The 11,186-nt window shown below is 43.0% G+C and overlaps 1 protein-coding gene across 7 annotated transcripts in view; it reads left to right on the top strand.

The window, feature by feature from the left end:
- Positions 1 to 363: 363 nt before the first annotated feature.
- The window catches only part of Sgms2 (sphingomyelin synthase 2), an 84,120-nt gene continuing 73,297 nt past the window's right edge, over positions 364 to 11,186 (top strand). For 2 of the 7 annotated variants that reach the window (XR_007110509.1, XM_047566559.1), the window contains exons 1-2: positions 629 to 940; positions 7,843 to 7,963. The gene's annotated coding sequence lies outside the window, so the exon portion shown is untranslated. Of the gene's footprint in view, positions 470 to 626; positions 941 to 7,838; positions 7,964 to 11,186 lie in introns of those variants that run through there. The other 5 variants (XM_047566560.1, XM_047566566.1, XM_047566561.1 and 2 more) reach the window with 5 other exon arrangements.

Genomic DNA, 11,186 nt, shown 5'->3' with positions numbered 1-11,186 from the left:
GAGGTGCCACCGAGCGGAATGATGACTAACATCTCTAGTCAATCCTGTGATGGAGGGGAAACCCACCCCATTGACCTAGGCCAGGGCGACACCCTTTGAATCAACGCTGGTTCCCCCAAGCCCACTCACACCACAGTCAGGAAACAGTTTCTGAAACAAGAGGAGGTGCGGGGGTGGGAGATCCCTTTCCAGCCCCACCCTGAAAGTTGCTGGGAGTGGCACCTAAAGAACTTTCCCAGATTGATCACAGTCACCGCTCCGGGAGGTCTGCCTGGGGCGCTCAGCATTTCCTCCCGGAGCCAATCTGCCCGCCGTGCCAAGCCCCTCCTTCCCTGCATCTTTAAGAGCCGGGAGAGGGGAGGGTCGGCTGGGATTTTCTTCTTAAGAAGTCGCACCGGTTTTTCGAGCTTCGATCTGAGCCTGGAGAGCCACAACAGCCGGAGCCGAGCTGCTGCCTCGGAGCCGGCGGGTGAGTCACTGTTTGGAAATGGAGTGGGCGGGCGAGGGTGTGCGAGAATGAATGATGTCAGGAGCGCGCAGGGCGCGGGCCGCGCGCGGCGGGCGGGGAGAGCGGGCCGCGGGGCCGCGGTAAACACCGAGCGCTGCGCTGCGCCGCGAGCTGAGCCGGGCGGGGAGACCCCGCCCTCGGCGCGCGCGGAGCCGCCCTCGGCCGCCCCGAGTCGGGCCAGTGGTGCAGCGCCGCCGAGTGCGGCCTCGCGGGTGGCGACCGCGGGAGCGACCCGGGGAGCTGTTTCCCCTTGCGGGGCCGCGGCGCGTGAGGACTAGACCCCTAGCAAACTTTCTGGCGGCTTAGGCCTGGGGGTGACGGTGCCCGGGGCCGGCCGCAGCGGCTGCAGCAGCGGACTGGATCCCCTGGCAGATCCTCCTCCCGGGAGCAAGTGCCTAGAGCCGGGAGTGTCGGGAGCTCCACTGCGAGCGGGTAAGGAGCGCGCGGAGGGGCCGCGAGGAGGATGGGCTGCGGAGCTGCGGAGCTGCGCGTCCTGCTAAGCGCCGGAGGGGGAAGGTGGATCTCCAGCCCCAGACGTGGCTCTAATATTCGGCTCCCACCCGCCCCGCCCCAGGGCATCCTTTCTCGATTTTTGTCGGCCGGAGGATGGCTGTGTGACTCAGTCTCCTTGCTCTGAGCATTCAGCTCATTCATTTGCAACCCATTTCGGGTAACCCGCTGCTGGCGTTGGAAAGACACAGGTTAAACCATAGCTTGTCCAGGGCCACTCCAGAGGTCAGGCTGAAGTTCGGGTGGTGGAGGAGGGACTTTTTTTTTTTTTTTTTTCTTTTCTTCTTCTTCTTCTTCTTGAGAGGAATTTACTGATGATGTGTGAAGGAACACGAATAGCCCAGGTCTGGGCTGTTTACACGGAAACCTTTCAACGTTTGGCATTCAGAGCTGTACCCCTTAAGGGAGACTTGGTTTCTTAGCGCAGATAGGTGGGACTGGACCCCTGTCAACAACTGTGGGTACGGATAGCCAGAGAAAAACCAACTCAGATTCTGTAATCTTTTATTTATTGCCATTCTTCTCATTTAAGTCTTGCCTCCTCTAAAATGACCTTAAAATCCTTTTGCCATATGTATTAAATTTTGAAGAGAATCAACTGTTAAGTGTCACTGGGGCTTGGACATGGATTTTGAATCTCGTACTTAACTTTTCAAGTCCGTGGTTTCACTCCTGCTACCAGTGGGTTCTCAGGTATATGAAGCTCTCTGAACTAGTAAAATGGGATTATAACCACTTCGGATGATTTTGAGGATTCAATCAGGATTAATAATGAAAATAGCAATGAGGATTAAAGCACAAAAGACTTAATCATAATGGGTGGTACAAAGCAGATTCCAACAAATTGTGGCTGTTTATATATAAATAAGACCGCATTCCATCTGGTTTAGGTAATAATCAATTAATTTCCACAGTTTTTTTTTTTTTTTTTTTTTTTTTTAAACAAACCTGGTGGGCTGAGGTTTAACTTGAGAAACCCATTGGCAAGTTCCTTGGCATGGGAAGTGGAAAGTGATGTTTCAGGAAGTTAGACGTTTCCATGTGGATACCTGAGAAGGTTTTGGTTCCCACCCCGTGTCATAGGGACTGCCACTCACTGTTTAAACAACGTCAGGGCAGTGACTGAAAGTGACAAGCCTACAGGAAGAAGGGACATGTGGAAAGCTCTCTGACTTTACCCCCTCCCACCCCACATACCCTATCTTTTTCTTTTCCTCATTTTTAAAAGAAGTAGTGCAAAATTTCCTTTTTATAGTCCTTTCCCGGGTCTGCTGATAGTCTTCTGGTTGAGGTCATTTCTTTTACTGGTTAATGTTTAATTTAGTTTCATTTTTAAGTAAAGCTGGTTGAGTTATGAACCTGTAGGGAGCCATTTGGAGACCCTTAGGTTGCTGCTCCTGGGAGGTGCTCAGTTTCACTTTTCCCAGAACCTGGTAAAAGCCCTAGGAAATATTGGAAGAATCTGACGCTTTTGCTCAGATGTTAGTGAAAGAATTTGTTCTTATCTATGACAACTTTTATGCTATAAAGAGATCATGGACATGAGAATCTGTGGGGTCCCAAGACTATTTAGGTGGTAATTTATTAACTGTGCTGTTTTAAGGTAGTTACTCAAACTCTCTTGGGTGTTTGTGGGACTTTAAATAAAATATAAGAAAAAATAGAAATAGTCTTACATATATTAAAATAGTAAAGTACAAATCAGAACCTTTCAAGTGATACTTTGAGGTAAGATATTTCTTTATTATTATTATTATTATTATTAGCTATGGGAATTAAACCAAGAGGCACTCCACCAATGAGCTACACCACTAGTCCCTTTTTATTTTGATACAAGAGCTCAGTAAGTTACTGAGGCTGGCCTTGAACTTGTGATCCTCCTGCCTCAGCCTCCCTGGTTGCTGAAATTGTAGGCATACACTACCACAACCAGCAAGATATTTCTTTTTTAAAAAAACAGTTATTAAGAATTTTGGGGTTCCAGACTAATGAGTAGCTTACTGAGCTTTATTTTATTTACTTATGGTGGAATTGAAGCCTGAACTACTACTATCAGATATTTATTCCAGTCATTTATTTGCTGAACATTTAGTAAGCAACTACTATATGTCAGCCATTTTGCTAGATATTCCTGATGCTAAGAGGAAGGAATCCCTGTTACTGTCCTTGAAACCTATGGTCCAGTAGAGAGAAACCCCAGATTTTGATTATGAAGAAGGAAAAGGAGTCAAAGAGAGAGGGCTGGGGAATTAGAAGGAAATAAGTGATTAGACTGTGGTAGGCTGTGTCTCACTGATAAGAAGAAATCCAGTGGCTTTTGGAAGGCTCTCAAATTGAGGCTCATAAATCCTTATGAGGCTGAACAAGGCAGGTCTGTCTAGCTTTACCCAGTAAAAATATTAAAGGCAAATTTAACTCAAGTTGAAACCATTTTAAATGGTCCAGAGCAAATTATTTAATGAAATCTCAAGACTCAGTTTAGCTCAACTGAGATGTATTTACCATGAACAAAGCACTATGGTAGATCTTTAAGAGGATTACCACTGTGTGCAAATATCCCCATTTATTAGTTTTCCTCATAAGTAATGTGTTACTTATAGAAATTTTAAAAGTATTGGTAAATCGGCTGGCATCCCACCACCCAGAAAACCACTTTACATTATATCTTCCCATTGTTTTCCACTCATGCACATACACATAAAGAGATAACATGTACTGAGTTTACTGTGGGCCAAACAATGTGTCCCCTGCATTCACATAACTATAACACTTTATTTTATAATCAATCCCCACTCCAATCTTTAGAGGCAGGTACTCTTATTACCCCCTTTTTACTGAGGAGAAACTGATTTATGGAAATTCAGTAACTTTTGTGAAGTCTTACAACTAGGAAGTTATGCTCTACAAAACTGGGTTTGTTCTCTACATTCTATTTTCTCTTCCCCCCTACCCCCGCAATATGGACATCTCTTGGTCACTAAAATACTCTTTTATAGCATTGTTTTATCTTTTCTATTATCTGGCTGCATCTCAACTAATCCCCTATTATTGGACACTTAGTTTGTTTCCAGTTGGCATGAGTTTAAGCAGCTCTAAATATCTTCCTAGCTCTATCTATAGATCCATGATTATTTCAGATATTTCATTTTTTAAAAAAGAAATTTTACTTCTATAGTTTATTTCACTTTTTAAAAAGTGAAATATATGTAATTTGGCTACCTTTTCTTTTTTCCCCTCAGAACTGAGGATTGAACTCAAGAGTGCTCGACCTCTGAGCTGTATCTCAGACCTTTATTTTATTTTAACACAGGGTCTTTCTAAGCTTCCCGGCTGGATCACCAATTTGCAATCCTCCTACCCTCAGCCTTCCTGGTAGCTGGGTTTACAGGTGTAGGCCACTGCACCAGGTAATTTAGCTACCTTTTGAAGAACCATATTCAGAATTATAGAATCTTCTCCTTTCCCCCCCTTTAATGTATTTTATTATTATTATTTTAAAATGTGTTCCCAGGGATCAAACCCAGGATCTTGCACATGGTAAACATACACTTTACCACTGAGGTACACTCCCAGTCCAGGTACCAGGGATTGAACCCCTGGGGGCTTAACCATAAGCCATATCCTCAGACCATTTTATGTTTTATTTTGAGATAGGATCTAGCTAAATTGCTGAGGCCGGCTTTGAACTTGCCGTCCTCCTGCCTCAGCCTCCTGAGCCACTGGGCTTATAGGCATGTGCCAACATGTCTGGCCTCCTTTCTTTTTAGTTTAAAATAAAGGAATTTTAACTTCTGTTTTTCTTCAGTGTGTCTCATAAGATTTTAGCAAGAGGATCAACCTCTGTGGAGCTGCACAGCAGGGTAGTAGCTTGTTATACAAGGGATTATCTGATGAAAAGGGAACACAGGAGCTCTCCTAAAGTACTGTTTGTGCTTTTGTTATTGGCCATGGAGCTACACTTATTTTGTGAGGTATTATAGCATAATGGAGCATTGCTAATTTTGCCAAGCAGCTCTCTAAAAGAAATTTTACTGGGCTGGGGTTGTAGCTCGATGGTAGAGCACTTGCCTAGCATATGTAGGCACTGGGTTTGATCCTCAGCACCACATAAAAATAAATAAATAAAATAAAGGTATTATGCCCTTCTACAACTAAAAAATTTAAAAAAAGAAAATTTACTTCTATAGTTTACTTCCTTAGTACCAGTGAGGTAAAGTATTTTCAGACATTTCATTTAGCAGATTTATCACTAGGTTTAGAATAAATTGCATCAATATCAAATAAATGGGTCACCTTTTTTAAAAACCTTGTTCATTTGTTATTTAATCTCTTAGAAAGCAGACCATTGGTAAGATGATATTGTTATTTAATGACAGTACAAGACGTTTCCACTAGCAAATTATACATATAAAGCGTACATGTAATCATGCTGAAGTTTTACAATAATAGCACACTTCTATGCTGAGTAAAAATTTTAATTTTGCCTTGGGTTTATAGTCCCTTTCTAATGCTAGTTAATTTTTTTTATGGTTTTCATAAAGCGTGTTGGGATATAAGCAGTGTTAAATTCAGCCTCCTCATCCAGACACCCAGATCAGTTCCATTTATTAATTTCCAACAATGACTTATGATTCAAAGCAAAATTTAAAGATACTTTTATCAATGGAATCATGAGTTATTTGCTAATTGGTTTGCTCTATTGCCAGACTCTTCTATCATTTGGTGTTTTGTTTTTAACAACTTAAAAATTTTCTGTTTTCATGGATTTTATTTAAATCAATAGTATCACTTAAAAATTTCAAACCAAACTCATGGATGTTCTTTTTTTTTTCTTTTTAAGAAGCATTAATTAGATGGGCATGATGGCACGCACTTATAATCCCAGTGATTTCTGAGACTGGGGCAGGAGAATTCCAAGTTCAAGACTAGCCTCAGCCACTTAGCAAGATCCTGTCTCAAATTTAAAAAATGTGTGTGGTGGGTGGCTGGGGGTGTAGCTTGTAGCTCAGGTATGAACTACCCCTGGGTTTGAAACTTAGTACCACACACATACACACACACACACACACACACAAAGCATGAACTCATTAACTGGATTGAATGTCTTATATATACTGTCTTTTCTTGCATTATGCCCTAGTGTGGATCCAATTTTTTAAAAAAGTGAGTCACATACTAAAATCTGTTAAGAAGGAGATGAAAAGTAACAAATTGAAGGGCAGAAAGGCAGGCTACTTCAGGGCAGGTGGAGACTCTGAGGGTCCTTCTGGTAAGTGCCACTTCCCAGCTGGGAGGCTATGTTAAAGTTCGTGTCTCATGTTCATTTCAGCTGTGGAAAGAGCACCTGAGTCAGGGCCAGCCTCAGGCAGTAGTGGGAAGGAGTTGAACTACCTGCCTTTGGTGTGTCCAGCTCCAAGTTTACCTGGCCTTACTTGCCGAGGCCAAGAAGGTATTCAGTGAGTGTCTGAACAATGGCGAGTCCCTATCCAGTTGAATCCCTGGAACCAGAGGCGTTACGTTTATGGAAAATTGCAGTGAGGAGCTACCACTGGAATTTAATCTCCATCATTAAGATGATTAGAAATGCAAGATGCATAGGATTTAAAATTTATAAAAGCTTTTCTACCCATTGGAAGGGACTGATGGGAGGGATAGCCTTAAAGATGGGAAAGTAGCTACAGACAGAAAGAAGGGAATGTGCCAGAAAGGGTGGTACCTCCTCCCAGGGCTTCCTCCCATTAGAACTGTGGTCCTGTCTGTCCTGTGATCCTGGAGGGCCTGGTTGGGTGGGATAAGGTAGGCCACTATCCTGGAATGCCACCTCTTCACAGACACACGGATACCACACAGGTGGCTGAAGGATTCTTTTCCTCACCTGAGGATATTTTTAGTTTAGGTAGTGTGATCTAACACCTTGCCATAATATGAAAGAATGAGTCTTTATTCAGGGGAAGGGAAGAGGGTCAAAGACAGAGTAAGTGGTTTCAGATCACAGGCCACTTAACCCACTGGGGTACTGCAGAGAAAGAGCTTTCCATAGCAGCCCATCCCCAAAGAGAAGTGCAGACCTTCAGGAAGCCTGGCAGCCTTGGTTGATGGGGAGCTGAGACGTGGAAACGCAGGTCCAGCAGTGGAGTTGGCTCCCTGAGCTCCACTGCACATGGAACATGAAGGTAGTGGGTGGTTATTAATGGTAGATGCCATGGATAGGTACTCTCCTGGGTTGTTTGAAACACTGTCTTTGCTTTCAGACAGCCCTGCAGAAGAGAAATTGTCTCTACTGTGGAAGTGTGGAAACAATGTAGAAAGGGTCTGTACCCAGGGCTGCAGAGGTGGTGGGAAGCAGAGCAGGTATTCCAAGGTGGGCTCAGCACTTTGGGATGCCCATACCCTTCCCAATATCCCTCATGGGACACCTGACATCTCTTTGGAGTTACCAGGTTTGGGAACATATATTTTGATAAGGAATTCCATGTCTACAAATTTTCTGTCTTTGGTCTATGCTGCCTTTAAGTCATGTAGTAATACCTAAGAGGAACTGAAGGGGTTTAGTGTGGCAGATGTGAACTTCAGTGCCAACCCCAGTGATCATCACTAGGCTCATCACTAAGTTCATTTACCTCTTGGGGTAACCATATGAATCATGTGACTTGATGGGTGTAAAACATTGAGAGTAATACCTGGCTTATAATAAATATTCAGTGGCTCAGGGTTTTTTTTGTTTGTTTGTTTGTTTTGTTTTTTGAGGTACTGGGGATTGAAACAAGGGGTGTCCAATCACTGAGTTACATCCCCTTTTCTTTTTATTGTTTATTTTGAGACAGGGGCTTGCTGAGTTGCCCAGCTGGTCTCGAACTTGCGACCCTCCTTCCTCAGCCTCCTAAGTGACTGGGATTACAGGTGTGCACCAACACACCTGGGCAAAATCAGATATTTCTCATTAAGGTAACTTGTTTCTTTTGTAATTAATATCCATGTGCTACATCTTGCCTGTGCTGGCAGGGACTGGATCCTACCCCCCCCCCCCATGAACCCCTTACCCTTCCCTTTGGGGTTAAAATAAAATGATTGAAGTGGGTTGTACACTGTCATTGAATTTGAGAATGTTCATAAGAAGTATGTAACATCAGCTGTGCACGCTGAGAAGCTTTGGAAGTGCAGTCATAATATGCCTGCCCTAGTCTCAGCAGATGCCAGGAGTGCTAGTCTAGCACAACTGGTACTGTCCCTCACAGAGTGTTGTACCATGGACACCACTGTCCCAGAAAATGCCGGGGCCATTAAGCATCACAAACCCCACTGTCCTCGCCAGTGCTGTGCGTCTTTCTTTAGGAGGCCCTGAGCAGTTATTTAACACAGCTGCTACTGTCTTCCGAGATTCGCGTCTGCTCAGTGAGTTGTTGGACCAAGTCATTATTATTACCCCAGTAGTTGTAACCAAACTTCAATAGCAGTAAAGGACTTTGTTTTTGATAAATTAGCATTATAGAGCACTTCCAGAAGAATGTCATTGCGTATATTAACATGCATAGAAAATGCATCCTCTATGATGGATTAGTTAGGGCTGAGCAGTATGCTCCCTTGGAATAGTTTCATTGGCAAGTTATAAGCAGCAAGCAGGAACATTTAAAATTTTTACTTAACAAATACTTTAAGTGCTTATTAGGTGCTAGGGTTTGTCCTGAGTACTTAGAACTCTTCCTCATTTACTCCTAAAACATGAAGACCGATAGGTTTATCCCTATTTTAAGGATCCCCATTTGACAGAGTGGCTAAGTCACTTGCTGAAGGTCACACAGTACACAACAGAATTAGGTTTTGAAAGCAGACAGTTGGGGCCTGGGGGTGTAGCTCAGTGGTAGAGCGCTTACTTAGCATTCCTGAGACCTTGGGTTCAAGCCCCAGCATCCAGGATAGAAAGAGTGAAATGGGTCCTTTGCAAGGATCACTAGGTGTGGGAAGAGCCTCCATCAGCTTCAACACCCTCTTGCTTGGAAGCACAGTTGGCAGCCCTGTCTAGTTTCCAAAGTCATGACTGCTTGATAATAAATACGAATTATGAAACAAGAGAGTAGGAGTTGGTCTGTGATGTTTAACCTCTGCCTTGTTGATGTAGAATCTAGCAAGTATCTCAGTTTGGGCATGCAGTTTTATCAAAGGTAAAAGTACACCTGTCCAAACATGCTATCAACTCCTAACCATTTACCACATGGGGAGGATTACATCTTGATCATGTATTTGAATATTGTTATTGAAGTGGGTTGTGATTGCCATTGAATTCGAGAATTCAGTGAAAGACGTTGATGCTTCATTTCCAGTATGGTATGGTCAAGCATTTCTCTCTCAAAGCTTCTGAGTGCTTGGTCAGCCCTGGTGCTGATCCAGGAAGTGAGCAGTGCCCTGTCCCATTCCAGGATGGGCACACTCAGCTGAGCAGGAAAAGCAGAAGTCTCAGGCCTGCTATTTAACAGGATTTATGTTTTGCTTTTAGCTTTAGGATTTTTAACTTTTAAAATAGTTTAAAATCCTCATTTATAAAATCCTCAGGAGAGTAGCTTGTACACATGAAGTTTCTTTCACTGTTTTCTAATTACTAGTGGGGGTAGGCGGAATAATGGCTCCCTACATCCTAATCCCAGAACCTGTGAATCTGTCATGTTACACCACAAGGAGAAGTTGAGATTATCCTAGGTCATCTGGGTGGGCCCAGTGTAATCACAATATAAGTGAAAAAGGGAAGCAGATTAGAACAAGAGAGTTGGCATCCTTAGAAAAACTCCAGTGGCCATTGCTGGCTTTGAAAGTGGAAGATGAGCCAGGCACAGTGGTGTACATGCCTGTAATCCCAGCAATTTGGGAGCCTGAGATAGGAGGATTGAAAGTTTGAGGCCAACCTCAGCAATCCTGACCCTGTCTCAAAAAACAAAAAACAAAAAAAAAGGCTAGGGGTATAGCTCGAGAACCCCTGGGTTCAATCCCCAGTACAAAAAGAAGAAAGAAAGAAAGAATCAGGGGATAGTGCAATACTTTAATTTTCAAGAAACATGGGTAGAAAATTAGCTGGGGGTGATATATGACAATTTCTAAGGAAAAGCGACTCTCTTATGTAGAAATATTAAATATTTTGGAAACTTAAAAACTGTAGAGAGATTATTTTCATATTTACAATTCTTTTAAATGTATTCTTTTTAGATTTTGAGTTAGTTTCTTAGTCTAGGGGATACAGCATGTGTGTTTGTGTGTGTGTGTGTGTGTGTGTGTGTGTACATTCCTGTGTATAGAAGATGGATTGATTATTTCCTCTTACCAAAAGGTTTGGAAAAAACTTGGCATAAGGGAAAGAAAGTCTTGCTTTGTGTTATAATACGCTTTTGGAAAAGGGTCCCCAGGTTCTCAGTTGTCTAACATACAGATGTCCTGTGCTCTTGCTAAGGGTACAATACTCCATAGGACTGTCTGACTCATTTATATGCATTTTATCCTTATTTTATCTGACTCATTTATATGCATTTTATCCTTATCCTTAATAGTTTGCTTTTCCTTTCTGGTTCCTGTGTTAGTTTTCTGTTACTATAATGAAATACCCAAGATAATCCTTGTATAAAGAGAAAAATTTTGTTTTGATTCACAGTTCCAGAGGTTTCATTTCTGATTAGTTGGCCCTGTTGCTTTGGACCTGTTGTGAGGCCCACATCATGGTAGGAACATGTGGTAGAATAAAGGCACTCACCTCATAGCCAGGAAACAATGGAAAGGAGAGGTCCAGGGTCTCACAGTCCCCCTCAGGGAAAAGACTTCAGTGACCTAAGGATTTCCCACTTAATCCTTTGAGCAAAGCTCCTACCACCTCCCAGTAGCACCACCTTGGGACCAAGGCTTTAATACCTGGGTCTTAGGGGACATTCACCATCCAAACCAGAGCATGTTTATAGCAGAATAAGGATGTCTTCACTATGGAAATGGCCATGTAATTAACCTTCACTGAGACCAGAAGGGTATCTGTTCTGTCTTCCATCATTGAGAAATTAATAGGTGATGTTCTCTTCTGATCTTTTGTTAATGTGAACCAGAGCTCCAGAGCTTATTTCTCCTGGGTGAATTAATGAAATACTTTCTGAACTTGCAAAGACCAGATCCTGGATCATTGTGCTAACCTGCCGCCAGGAGG

Source organism: Sciurus carolinensis, chromosome 10 (assembly GCF_902686445.1).
Source record: "Sciurus carolinensis chromosome 10, mSciCar1.2, whole genome shotgun sequence".
Lineage (NCBI taxonomy): Eukaryota > Metazoa > Chordata > Mammalia > Rodentia > Sciuridae > Sciurus > Sciurus carolinensis.
This window is presented reverse-complemented; position numbering and strand designations above follow the sequence as displayed.